Source organism: Pyrus communis, chromosome 10, assembly GCF_963583255.1.
Source record: "Pyrus communis chromosome 10, drPyrComm1.1, whole genome shotgun sequence".
Taxonomy (NCBI): Eukaryota; Viridiplantae; Streptophyta; class Magnoliopsida; order Rosales; family Rosaceae; genus Pyrus; species Pyrus communis.
This window is the reverse complement of record NC_084812.1, coordinates 23498959-23511847: the sequence shown is the minus strand read 5'-3', so window position 1 is coordinate 23511847 and position 12889 is coordinate 23498959. Positions and strand designations below refer to the sequence as shown.

At 34.0% G+C, this 12889-nt stretch overlaps 1 pseudogene; it reads right to left on the bottom strand.

The window, feature by feature from the left end:
• Positions 1 to 11259, bottom strand: part of LOC137748025 (uncharacterized) — a 34818-nt pseudogene extending 23559 nt beyond the window's left edge.
• Positions 11260 to 12889: the final 1630 nt, after the last annotated feature.

The following is a 12889-nucleotide window of genomic DNA, read 5'->3' as shown; positions in this document are numbered from 1 at the left end:
AGTTACGACTTATGCTCAAGAAGCTGTACTTGTCTACTGTGATAGTACTTCAGCCTTAGCATACACTAAAGATCTTAAGTATCATGGCAAATCTAAGCATATCGATACATGATATCATTTCTTTAGGAACAAGGTTACCAAGGGTGAAGTAGTGTTGAAACATATCTCGACCACCAATATGCTCGCTGATCCCATAACCAAACCCATAATTAGAAACTCGTTTCTGACTCATGTAAAGAATATGGGTTTATGTAGGGTTTGATGTGTTTTTCTTTGTATTTGACATTATTATTGAATAAAAAGGCATTGAAGTTTTTCATTTCATATTTATTTATTTTTGAACTGATTGTTTACACATCTTTACGAGTGTCACCAAGTTAGAATCCATTTTTCACATGAACGATTCGCCTGGTGCTAAGATAACGATTAAGATGAGACATTTGTGTCCTCAATGCATTGGGCTACGAGACCGAACACGTGTATGTTGAACGTACCAATATGCACAAGGTAAACGTCACCTTAGAAATGTCTAAAATGAGACTTAACAGAAGTCGAGCATGAGATTTGTTTCATGTTGAAGCTTGTAAAGCCGGATATGAGTATCCAGGTGGGTGCTGAGAAGGCGATTAGGCTGGAAGACTCTGGTTAGGCGCTTGTGTAGCGACTAGACTAAGATTTGTATGATGTATGTCTAATGGACATGTGACACACTCATTGAAATGAGGATACACCATAGCATACAAATCATACTGTATGTGCTATAACCGACTGATAATGAGAGTGATGAATTGATCCCTGCTTCAATCACTGTGTGAACCACAAGGAATCTATACGATTCAACCCTCATGCCTTTTCAACTAAAGTTTATGTTAGAAAGATGAGGTTTAATGAATGCTACTTTAGCACATTTATCTAAGACTGTCAAGTTAGCTACTGTCCTAAGAAGCGTGACTAGGCAAGTAGTTAAATCAAATTAGACTGACATAGGAGCTTAAGGAAGACAGTTCGAAGATAACACCATGTCATGTGATTCATTAGTTGCACGACATCTTTTGATATTTGTTATCAAACATAAGACATGGATACATGATATTTGTGAGAAATGACATTGTTTTTTTATTTTATAACAAAAGATAAAGAATGTCAAGTCTGGTGTGTGACGAACCCATTTCTTGCGCAAAATGCGTCGTAAATGCGCAATAAATGGGTAGGTTTGAACATAGTTTGACCATACTTTGCACGACAAGCATCTGTATTCGTTGTGCAAAGTCATCTTACGCGATGAACATAGCGTCTTGCAATATATTTAGCGACAAATGAAATGATTGTAATTATAAAGTTTACGTAAACATATATATCTATGTTTACGTAAACTTTATAATTACAAACAAATATTTAGAAAATATTTAATACCTTAAATATTTATTCTAAAAATAATTAATACTTTAAATATTTATTCTATAAATAATTAATACCTGAAATATGATTCTATAAATAATTAATACCTGAAATATGATTCTATAAATAATTAATACCTTAAATATTTATTCTATAAATAATTAATGCCTTAATCCATAAAATTATTTTGAGCATAAGTACGATATTCATTAAAGATTGAAAACACATATGAACCGAGGATAGGGTGCTTACATTAGGTCTCAATAAAAAAACCCAATATGAATTGAAACCTAATTAAGTCCAAATACATAACTTACAAAAAAAAAAAAAAAACCTTAAATTTAAATATTGTCATACAAAACATAAATTTAACACTATTATTTTGATGGTCCTGGTCCATTCCACAAGACTTCATAACGCCACCGATTGTAACATCCCTCCAATGCATCATCCATCAACTTCATCAATTGTTCGTTCGTATCATCATCAAGAGTATACTTACATTGTTACACATGAAAATAATTAATTCCAACATATAACTAAAAATTTCACAAACTTAATTATTGATCCATCAACAATACACTTACTAATAGTTCATTCATTGCAACCTTTTTCACATTCCAGGGCACATCTTTCCAAGAACGGCACTCAGCAATGGGACAATTATTCCCCATCGCTATAGCAATCACATGCGCAAACTCAAGATGTTCCCTCAAATCATGCAGGTTAGTGTCGCGTACACTTTCATCCTTGTTTTTATCCACCATCCCATCATGAACAGAATTGTGAAGAATAAGGAGAACAAAATTGTGAAGAATAAGGACAATAGAAACACATATTTATAGGAAGGTTAGGACCTTTGCCTGACAAAGGCTTTGTTGTGCAAACATATGTATTAAATGCGGTATTGATTCCTCTGATTCACCTGCAGTAAATGGTCAAAACTGACAGGAACTTTGCGCGATGAATCATTGGTTGCGCAAATGCCCCCTTTTCGTCGCACAAGTACGCAATGACAAGAAGTATTCGTTGCACAATTTTTTTTCCTATCCTGTCTATTTTTCACGACGAAATTTTGTTTCCGTTGTGAAAGTACGTCTTGTGCGACAAAATATTTTTTGTCGCGCAAAATATCGTCGCGTAAGCTGTTTTTTCTACTAGTGATATAAGATTAAAAAACTGATAACATTTTATAAAAAGCTAATGGGTACAAACTTACTCTAATTTATTTATTTATTTTGGAAATGTTTTGAATTGAAAATTAGTTAGGAGTTTAATAAAGATGTGAGTATTAAAATCCTAAATCAATTATTAATTTTTATTTTAAAAAATTATGTAACTGACATGTAAATTCATTATTACATTAATTTTAGAGACTTGGATCAAAATCTGAAAGCTAATAAGGTTTCAGTCAATGAACATTAATAACTAGGGACATGACACTAATTTTTCCTTTAATTAATAATATTTATTTTCCATGTGGCATCCACGTTAACATATTGTACTTTGAAAAATAATACAAAGTTCAAGTGGTAAATAATACAAATTAAAAGTTCAGGCGGTTGATGCGCAACCAGAAAAAGTCTAGGAGGCACTTATGCACGTTCCCTCAAAAATAAATTTGGTGTAGATGTCGAATTTGACTCAATTATGAATGTATTCTTGATAATGAAATCTTAGTAGCAACACCAGCACCTGATTGATCAATTGCGCCTCAATTATGAATGTATTCTTGAGAGAGATAGAGGTAGGGAGAAGTTTGGAGGCCTTTTAATTACTGGAATACTTGCATTGTCCGGGATGTAAGTTCCATGCCTCTGCACTTCTTCTTTTTTGGTCTAATTACTTGGTTAAGTTCATACTGAAACACCATATATGTTTTCGTGTCAATAGATTCATTCGCATTTCAAAGTTTCTTTGCAAAAGGAAGTTAATTGAATCTGCATTTCAACTAAAATCACTTGCCTTGTGAATGCTAATCTACTTTGCTATAAAAATACGCAACATAACTCTTCTACACAAATAATATGCGAAGGCTGATTAATTCTTTCATAATTGGTATTAGCTAAAGTCGTGAGACTAAGATTATCATATGTTTAAAAGACAAAATATACGCAAATACTACCTCACTTATATTCGATGCAGTATATATCAATGGCAAACTGGATTTCCATGTTGTAAAAATAATTAATTGCGACGAAGATCGTCCTCTCAAAGTTGTTTGAGTTATCAATGAGAGAGAGGATATGGGGAAAGAAATGCAAGAGAGAGAGAGAGAGAGAGAGAGAGAGAGAGAGCAGATGGATGGTTGTCATCTAAAAATCGTAAATTCTCATTTTTTCTGTTTCAAGGAAGTAAGGCTTTTTCTTGAGTTAGTTTTGAGTTGTGTTTTTGAAAACAATTCTACAAAAGAAGAATTAACATGACACTCAAAAACTAATTTTGAGCTTAAAATCTGGATTTAAGTTGAATACCAAACGGCCCATTAATTTCACAAGAATGTTCTTAAAAAAAGGTTTCGGGCGGGGTTGAAGATTTTGAATGGGAGATAGGTTAAGGGTTTTTATGTGATAGTTTGGACATTGTCAACATATATATGAATTTAAATAAAATTTATTGAAGATGATGACCTTTGAAATTTGCAATGAGGATATGTTTACGCTACCTAACTGTTTGCTTCCAAATATATGGATTTTTAGACAACTTTTATAATGATGTTGGTATGAATAGAAAAATGAAAAGGGGAAATATGTGAAATTAGAAACAGGTTTTGACTGGTTGGATAAATTTTGGAGTATGATTATTTCTCCTTCTAATCTCTCCTTCTTTCTCTTTCCTCCTATTTAAATGGTTACGATTAAACTATGTCAACGTCTTAATTTGAATTTTTTATATAAAGAAAAAGACAAAAAGGAAAGTATGAGAGAAGGAGAGGGAATGAGATGATAATAAGGGGGGAGAAAACCCTAATTCATAAATTTTATAGCTTTAGTAATTTTAGTACCATTTCATTGCTAATCGTTCTACATCAATCAATCATTTGATTCATGATAGCATCTTAGCATTATTGTAAGGTAGGAGACAACAATTGACGATCCCTCGGTGCCCCTCCTTCATAAGAAGGACAACAATTTTTTGGATCATGACATATGCACACATAAATGATTGTCAGTTATTGATTTCCACAATATTAATTTAGATGACTGATGGTAGCAATTCGAGAAATGATGTTGAGTATAATTCGAGAAATTGTTTGTTTAATGTGTTCATCATGTTGTGGTATTTTAATTTCGAAAACCACTCTTTGCTTTTGGAAGAAATTAGCTTTGTAAAGTAATAAAACAAAGGTCATTTCTGAGATTAAATTATTTGCTATGCTGAGACAGTTCTGTTTAGATTAATAGATGTTATAGTGCACTTTGAAATCTAATTTATTTCAGAACCACTATTATTGCATTGTGATAATTTGTCTGCATTAGCATTATGTTCTAAACCTATGTTTCATACATGAATTAAACATCTACATACGGACTTCCATTTTGTAAGGGAAAAAGGTTCAAAGAAAAGATCTACAAGTTCACTATATACCAACTGAGCACCAAACTACAGATATCTTGACAAAAGGATTACATGGTCCAGCCTTTCTCATACATTGCTATAATCTCAGACTAAGCTATCCCAGTTGAGATTGAGGGAGGATAGTGATTGAAGATGTATGATAGCTTAGTATGTACCTTCATGCCATGTCAGCTATAGTTTGTTACAAGTTAGTTGAGTTGTTAAGAATTAGTTCGTTAAGTGAGCTGGAATGAGAGAGAGTGTTGAGTCATCAATTGTAAGAAATGCTATATATAGCAACCTATGTGTAATAGCTCATTACCGTTACAAAGCAATAAACACAAGAATAATCAGTTTCTCTCTCTTGCTTTCATGTTATTCTTCGACTTCCTTCTGCATTTTCTGTATCCTTTCTTCATCAGCATAGCTCAATTCTTCTTCAATCCATAGTTGTTAAGAGTTTCTTGCCATGAAAATTACTTGCGATTGCCAACATATTCGATGAGTAGGGGAAGGAAGCATTTTTTAAACCTTTAAAGATCGTATTCAAAAGGAATATGTGGATGAAAAAAAAAAACTACGTTTTAGATTATTGAAAGTAGTTTTGATAAATAAAAATAAAAAGTGTCGGAAGTTTGAATGAAAAAAGAACTAAATCTTTTTGTGTCATGTTGATGAAATGAGGTTTTCCCACACTAGTTTATAGTCATATCCGCAAATATGACTTAATAAATTGAACAAGACACCTAGTGATATATATAAGGATTCGAGGATACACACTTTTGACACATTTAACACTATTTTGTACGATCCACTTCGTAAAATGACACCCATTTGTTATAAATGAAACAAACCTAATGTAAAAGTTTGCACACGTATGCATAAACTACAATAACTGCTTTTTTATTCTCCCATCAGTTGGGAAAATATGAAATTATTGTTGGAATATCATGCATATATGGTTGTCACAGGAGTGAAGCTATGGACTGATGACATTGTGGATGGTCAAGTCTGTATGCACTCTAAGCAATCATCAGACTGACAATTAAGATTTGCCTATTTGAGGATCACTAAATTGTTCATAAGAAGTCTGAGACGGGGTTTTGATTCACTTGATCTGAGTTTTAAGGACATCATTAACGTAGATAAAACTGCTTAGTGTATTTTCTGCATAAGTAGACACTAGACTGTTACTACATTCATGGCGAGTTCGAAAATGATCCCTGATTTGTTTCCTTGAGTGGATCTCTAACTCATCTTTTTTTTCCTTCTTTTTTTTTTTTTTTTTTTTTTTGCAGTCGAGCTACAGGAGATGCTGGTTCTGCAGTCAGGTACTTTGAATAGAGTGTAGATTTTCTTTCAAAACTGACAAGAAATGATCAGGAGTTATTACATCCAAACCAAACCTTTACTGTAATACTAATATCAGCATTATGTCGTACCCGTGCTTTGCCCTGATATAGTTATTTTTCCTTTTTCAATTTTGTATGTAGATAACGGATACACTTTCTATTTCACAATAAAATCGGAGATCTCAAAATATTATGATGAAGACTTCAAAGCTGCTTGATGTTATATTACTATTTCCAGTCGTTGAATGTTCGACGTGATGTTGAGCATGATCCAAATGTTCCATCTCAGGTCAGCAACTATCTAATTTGCTTGTTCTCATTAGGTTTCTTTTGTGACTTACAGTATTTGTACGACTGCTATACAGTTCCTCTTTTATAATTAATGTCATTTAAATGTGCTTGGGAATGGATTGATACAATGATACTAGTTTAGCTTGTTGGCTATGACTTGCTAATGAATGCATGTTTGGCATTCTAAGCTCTGCATCGCAATATTTTAAACTCAAAGCCTTTCTACCCATTACACTATTGCAATTGTTTCTGAATTCTGAGTTGAATGCTGTAACTTTAACTTACATTTCATTGAATTTTGGCCCATTTCACCTCTAAACTCTCTGTCATCCGATATGAATACATGTTTGGCAGAATTTGGCCACAATACAAAAGAAGATGTTGGGAATAGCAGGTCATACACGGGACATTCTAGGCTTTGTATTACCATTAGGGGTGTGCTATCGACACACCCCATTTTACTTCTCACACACCCCTTAATAATTTATGTTCGTTGATCTTCTTCAATTCATCTGATCCGACGGCCGAAAATTAAAAGGATGTGTAAGAAGTAAAATGAGGTGTGTGGATATCACACCCCTTACCATTAACTTTCTGCCCATTAGCAATTGGTTTTGAGTTGAATACTCTTTAAGTTTAACAAAAGGCCAATGCAAGAGCTTAAACAGACTGACTTTTATTGCAAACGTGCGTTGTTAGACCTTCCCAAATGTCAACCTCTAACTCCTCTGGACTCTCTTGTTTCTAATGAAGGAAAATAAGTTAGCTTTGCTTCAATATCCAAATGAGCTTCTGCCCGGTAAGCAATAAAGTTCTGAGGGAGATTGATTGCTGTGGTGGCATTCAAGAACAAAATGTTTGGCGCTATTGTTCCGTATTCCTTCACCAACTGATGCCTCCATAGACATACCACTCAGTTGTATATAAAAGAGTCAACTCCCTTTACTTACCTGATACGATTTGATTTCCGAAAGATTTTCTGATAGCTTCAGTACTGTATTGTTGTAATTTTGTTTAAATTCGATCAATATATACAACAAATACAAGAATCTCCATGTATTGTATATTCTGTTTGCATTGGGCTTTATGGTTGTTATCTGTATTGGGCTTCGTAATGAAAGTTCATTCTCCTTTGACCGGAAAACAGAAAAATGTTGAGTAGCAAAAGCATACAACAGAGTGAGAAAAATTGAAACAACATGTAACTGATGCACCAAATAATAGCTTAGTGGTTGCTCATGCAACTTATATTTCTTGAGATTTCATTTTCTGATGCATAACAGCATGAAGGAAAACTCTTTTAATAGTGTGGGGGAGGGAGAGTTCCTAACTTTGGGCCTTCTTTCACTAGACCAAAAGCTAGTTGTTTATAAATTTGTTAAGTCGGTCCCAAACCCATAATAGTTTATGCACGTAAACCTTATTTTGGTCATCGTCATCAGTCCCTACCGTTTCACTAAGAAACTTCCATTTCATTTGTATAATGTTTCATGAGATTGGTTTACAAAGTTGATGCACTAAAGCCGGTAATGGTGCTTTCACTTGCAAGGCCGTTCTGCACTTTTCTTGGTGGCGAAACTCATTCATCAAATAACAAAGACAAAAGTGAGGACCAAGAAAGACAAAAAGAGGATATATAAAAATTTTAATGGAGAAAAAGCTTAAAGGTGGAGCTAATGGAAAAAATGGAGAGAATAAAGGAAACAAGAAATAAAAGAAAGCAATGCACATGAAAAGAAGCATTGTTTACTTGCAATTCAAGTTTATAATCTGCTTTTTTTTTATTAATGCTAAACATATTGATAAAAAAAAAAAAAAAAAAAAAAAAAGGAGTTGGAATATATTGTTTATAATTTACTTTGTGGTTGATTCATGGAATTTTATGTTAATGATTGAAGCCGTTTATATTATAAATCACTTTGTAATGATCATCTTTGCAAAAAATCAACTAAAAATAAGGTATTTTAGTCATTAACTATAGCAAATGGCTTGTAATTCTTTTTACTGGGCCTGTCCATCTGTTTTTATACGGTTCAATAACCAAACGATCTCATATTTTACTAATTTTTTTGCATAAATGATCATTACAAAGTGATTTATAATATGAACAATTTTGGTCATAAACATAAAGTTTAAACCACCAATGTAGTATTGAGGAACCAGTTAAATTCGAAAAGTTTTTCTATTGCTTCTCCTTCATGTGAAGTGATTAATAAAATACAATGCATGATCCTGTTGACTGTTTTAAATGATTGCGCCATGAGGATATTCAAATTCTATCGAGGAAGAGTAGATAAAGTAGGTTGATATTTTATCATCTGTTTTGTTATTAATTTTGATTATTTGCCAAAATTTTGAGTTAAAAATATGTGACAGTCGACAGGTCTAACATTGTTATTCTCGATCGACTGACATTGGATTTATATTTTAAATTCTACGAGTTTTACGCTCGCGATCTAAAACCTAAAATATGAGCTCACATGGTTCTTATATACACTGGGGAAAATATTTACAAAGTAGGTGTCAGTCGAAGGAAATTGTGACCAACACCGTAAGATATACTTATTGGACCCAACTTCAGAATGCATCTGTTCTTTCATAGCCGATGGTTTCCTTCCATTACTTTCCAAAGGCTGTTTGCTTTTCATCGCCATGTGATTTGATTTCACCCCTTCAACATCATAAAAAACCCTCTATAACATCTTCAATGAACAAAAGAAAGTTACTGGCATAGAAAAATACCCAACAGCCAGATCAGATGCAGTATATCAACACATCAGAATTTGGAAGAGAGACATTTTGAAGGCGACAATCCTTGGCAGGAGCTGGACGCTCCGCATCCTTAGAGAAAATTTGTATTAATCTCTCATATCCCTAATCCTTTGGGCCTTAGTTTTTTGCTGTACGTACCAGAAATTCCATTAATGGATAATAAGAAAACTAGAAGACAAATTCGGATTTTAAAGGACACTTATAAGGACGATTTGCTCCATAACCTCATTCATGACATTGGGTTTCTGGCCATGTGATACAGATTTTGATCTAGAAGAGATCGATCCGGAGCTTTTCTTATCCTGCAGAGGTGAGTTGGACCAATCAAAATACATTAAAATCTAAATATCAATTAAAGCACACGAATGCTTCAAAATTCACAAAATATACAGTGGAAGTGCGAGCATAAATGTTAAATATTAAGTACACAAAAAGGAGAGGTTTCCTAGCAAATGCTTAGAAAGTAACAATGAGTTTTTACTTTAGGTTGACAACATCATAACAAGGGAGATCTCCTATAGTTTAGAAGCTCAGAGCTCATGGATTCGTCTGTTATTAAAAAGGAGGGTTGCAAAGTGATTTACAGATGTCAAAATAGAAAATAAAAAATCACTAAACATTATTTAATATTCTAATAGTAACATCAAATAAATAGATCTTAAATCAATTCCTCAGAACAAAGTTCTCAAATTTCCTAATAGACATCATACGACTAAGTGTAGAAGTATGTACGGCCAAAAGTACATTCCCTAACTGTTACGGATTCAGGACACCACAATGGAAAGTCAAAATCAAGAAGAAAAGCCGACATAACAGGTGGAGAAAAGATAAGATATGAGAAAGTATTGCAGGACAAGCAGAAAGATAAACATAATACGTACAAGTTGAAGGGGATTAACCCTAGATGACAGTTACTGGGTCACTTGTATTACTCTCTGAGAAACTGGTTGAGATGAGCCAAAAAAAGATCGGTAACTGCGAGATAATGAGAAAAAAATTTAAAACACCTTTTAGAATTATACCTTGCAAAAAAAAGATACCCCGTGGAAAAAAATAACATGTCAAAAAAGAAAAAAACCTGTACTCGATGCAGTTTCAAATAAAAGTAGAATACCACTAAGAAAATCTATACACAACTCACAAAGCAACTATTTGGTTGAATTCGTTGCTTTACTATAATCCAAATAACATGATCAAATATTGTTCATCAATATAATGGTGGAAAGGTGTTGAGCCCTTGCATGACGGCGTGAGTTCAAACTCCGTCGATGATTAATCTATCTAATCTAACAAAAAAAAATATCGTTTGACAAAAAAATTATATAGTTATACATAAGACTCAAAATGTCCTCGCAATGACCACAATAGATTTAAAACAGTTCAAACCGTCTAAAAGAAAAGGAGGGATGAAATAAATGGTAGCAAAGACCAATACCACCGTCGTCATACTATAAAGAAGTCTTGAGTTTTTGATCACATGAAAGAAGGCAGTTACAGTAGCCACTTACTTATCATAGGGTAGCTTCTTCTTTTCATAAGACTTGTCTCGAGAAGAACCACCATCCGTCTCACACTTCTTTCTTTGTTGTTCTTTCAAACACTGTCGAAACTCATGACGTGCCACTGTTACCTTGGTGCGCTTCGTATCTTCTTTTACTTACTCCGCTTCCCCGTATCTCACCTTGTCCTCATAATCATCATATTCTTTGACTGAATGATGGAATTCCTATACGAAAGCAACCACCAGATAAACAGAAATACTAATGTGTTTCAATAAGAAGGAAAGGGAAAAAAAAGAGCTTATGAATAATAATAATCGACATGTCAACAGTAATCGCATATAGACACACATTAAAATTTTACTTACATCTCTACCATATCCCCGCATTTCTAAGTCGAATTAACAATTAACTATACTGGATACCTGGAACCTAACTTTAATCTGCTGGGCAGAAAATACCTATGCAAAATCAGTAATCACCGTTAATTCAAAGAATTACAAACGAGAAAACCGAAAGAATCCACAATTCAGATGCTTCAATATCATGCTAAAAATTGGAATTTCAGATTCCATATATTTTCAGCTGATAACCCGAACCGATCAACTCACCAGAAAGTCCTTCCTTTCAACCTCAAAGATGATGCAAGGCCGAAGAATTCGAAATGTATGGAAGTCGTTGCCGAGCCCTAACGTAATCGTCCGATCCCTTCAAACATCAAAGCCTAATCAAAGCAGGTCAGAATTTGTGTTCTAATCAAACCATCATGATCAACATAACAGACTGACTGAAAGAGATTTTAATAAAATAAAAAAAATTGAAACCGCTTACATACCTGTTCAGGTAGATAAATCCCAAATTTCAGAAAGATAAAAAAAAAAAAAAAGAAAAAAAAAACGAGATGAAACCCTAACGCTAACTGATAGATTATCACTAATCTGGATTAATTGGTGTGAGATAGGGAGAGATGATTGATTGCGCGTTTCTCACCTGGAATTATCTCCGTTGTCTGATTTGACAGAATTGGAAGCAGGAATAGGAATAGGATGTTGAGAATCAATGTCAAGCCCAAAACCATAAGTAATCCACAACCCAATCTAAAGTCCAAGTTCATATCTAGTTTGATGATGTAATTGCTTACAATTGCAATGTTAGGTATGGTTGAGTGGAAAAAATTAGGTGCAATTAATGAGTTTTGTGTGGTTGTAAATAATCTTAGTTTAATTAAGTGTGTGGTGTAGCTTTCATTTGGTTTGCTATAAATACCCAAGTCCCCAAGCATTATATATCATCCAAGGAAAAACAAAGCCTAGAGCTAAATAAGAAAAGCTTTGCTAATTAGTTTGTTTTGTGAGCTTTCTTTAAGAGTGTGCTCTATTTTCTTCTTCTTGGGATCATTAGAGTTATCTTGGATACTCTTCTTATTCAACAATTGGTATCAGAGCCAAGTCGGTCAGGGATCGTTCTTGGTAGAGCATTGGTTGTAAAGTCTCTTGAAATTCCGAGTATGCTCTGTGGTTGCAGTTTTGACTGATCTTCCACATCAGAAAAAATTTCTTGATATTATTGCTGGGGTTATCACAAACCTTGAGAGGGAGCTTCTTTGTGTCGAGAGTAGTGTATTACTCTGCACGGTAGTCACTCAAACTTGTTCGGTGTAGTCAAAGTCTTGCCGATACGATGAGTGATCTTCAAGTTGTTGGAGGAATCAAGAAGCTCAACAACCAAAACTATAACACGTGGGCAACGTGTATAGAGTCTTACCTTCAAGGTCAAGACTTGTGGGAGGTTGTCGGTGGTAGTGAATTTACACAACCGGCAGCGGAAGATGCTAACGGCGTCTTGCGGAAGTGGAAAATTAAAGCAGGCAAATCAATGTTTGCCTTAAAGACCACAATAGAAGAAGAAATGTTGGAGCACATTCGGGATGCTAAAACGCCAAAGGAAGCATGGGACACTTTTGTTACACTCTTTTCGAAGAGGAACGATACAAAATTGCAACTTCTCGAGAATGAGCTG